General features: G+C 41.5%; 1 protein-coding gene across 1 annotated transcript in view; it reads right to left on the minus strand.

Annotated features, from left to right (window-relative positions):
* Positions 1 to 2,227, minus strand: part of ttc7a (tetratricopeptide repeat domain 7A) — a 122,147-nt gene that overhangs the window by 21,042 nt on the left and 98,878 nt on the right. The window lies entirely within an intron of this gene.

Consider the following 2,227-nt stretch of genomic DNA (forward strand, 5'->3'; position numbering starts at 1 on the left):
GGTCTAAATTATTATTATGATGATGGAGATTGAAGATACTGTCCAAAACTACTGTTGGTGAGCAGGTCTTTAAAGGTCACTGTTTAAAGCTCTGATAGCTCATGAAAACATATCATTTTCAAGACTGTGAAGAGGTATGAATGGACTGTCTGCTTGACAATCTGCAATAGAGCACCAAATATCTCCAGATTGGATTACTCCAAGAAAAATGTTTTCTGCCACCAACACTAATAAAGGTCCCTAAGTTGGCGAGTCAACCTATTCTATTATGGTTGTGGGTGCGTGTGCGTGCGTGTGTGAGTGCGTACGTGCATGTGCCTAACCATACCTCATAACATTTCCAGGATTTGCTTGTGTTCTTAATTAATGTCCCGACAATAAGCATATTGATGAATAGCCTACCAAACTGATATAAGCAATAAGTAGCGAGATGCTAGTAGATAGCTACTCTAATTTTGTTAGCTTTTGTTTTTTAGTTCGTTTTATCTAGCTTTAGTATTTTTGTTAGTTTTTTCTAGCTTTTGTATTTTTGTTAGTTTTACCTAGCTTTTGCATTTTCATCAGTTATAGTTGCCTTGTCATGATGATAGACAAGCTGAGATGATTTTTTTTCCTGCTGTAAAATTGTATTGCTATCAGGCATAAACATAGATGGCAATGCTGTACATATTTATAACTGTAGCCTATGATGTGCCGATCCATACAGTAGACCTTCATTTCTCTAATTGAATACAGCACACTGTAAATACAGTATAAAGATATAAAGACACATGCATACACCCACACCTTCACATGTGCATCACATGTGCATGCGCGCGCACACACACACACACACACACACACACACACACACACACACACACACACACACACACACACACACACACACACACACACACACACACACACACACACACGGCACACATGGCACACATGGCACACATGCACATACACACGCAAGCATGCACAAACACATTCTAATCCAACCATTTGACATACACTCACATGTGTCAGAGGAGAGAGGATGAGTGTTATAGGCAGACAGGAAAGCAACACAGGTAAGTCATACTTCAGTTATTTATACTTAGTTGTGTGCCGGTGTTGCGAACCAAAAATAGCAGATCTACAAGCAGATCAGCTATTTTCAGAGTGACACTGACTCATAACTACTGTAAGTACAAAGCAGAAGCATAAGAGAACCTGAGAGAAACTAGGAGATGATGGCAGTGGCGTCAGTTCAGAAAAAGCTAAGGTATGGCAACATGACTGGTGTCTTGCATGCGCGTTGCCATACCTTAGCAACAGGCATGATACATTCTATTTTTCCCCACGTTTCTACGGTTTCTTGGGCTGGATATGGCAGCCTGGAAGGTTGTTCAAGTGCAGCTAAACTTGGCATGTTAGTAAACGTGCCACAATTAACAATAATGCATTGCACCTGTGCAGCTGACCTGCGGACCTGGGAATAGGCCTATACCATTTTGTCAAGATGGGGAGAATACAAGTGTGGAGAATATAATTATAATACCTTGTTAAAGTGACCATTTTGTTACATTTTGCATTTGTAGTTATTTTACAGTCATTTAACAACATAATAACCAGCACAGATAAACAAAGAGACATTCATGGATTATATTTAAAAGTAACTTCTACCACTTTTTCTAGTCATATGATCAAATACTGGATTCTGATTGGTTTAAAACAGTGGTAAATCAGGCAACTCCAGTGACTTTCTCAAAGTCCCCGGAAGGCGTTGCCATGCTAATTAATGAGGCACATTTCCGAGATCAATGCGCCTCACAACGCATCCGGGGACTTTCAGAGTCGGAACACCTTTCCCCAACCAACAATGACATGGTCACGGGCTGTGACCATGTTTACTAGCGAACGTACCTTCGTCGCCAATTTATTCCATTGGATCCAATGCAATCCGCCAACTTTAAAGCCCCTTTTCTCTGAACCTATGCTTGTGTACTGTACTGTATATGCTTTGACTAATTAGAATTACGTAGGACAAATTTAGGCGACTGCAAAGACTGAGGGGAGACGGGACTCTCTCTCTCTCTCTCTCTGTTTCACTCCTCCCTCTCTCTTTCTACACTCTGTATCCTTCCCTCTTTCCTTTCCTCTCCTCCGCTCTCCCTCCCTCTCTCCCCTCCACAGTGTCTATACCTCTCTGGTCACATTCCCCACCCTCCAGTCCTCATACTTCTCGTCTCTCTCGTTT

Source organism: Nannobrachium achirus (assembly GCF_963921795.1).
Source record: "Nannobrachium achirus genome assembly, chromosome: 13".
Classification (NCBI taxonomy): Eukaryota; Metazoa; Chordata; class Actinopteri; order Myctophiformes; family Myctophidae; genus Nannobrachium; species Nannobrachium achirus.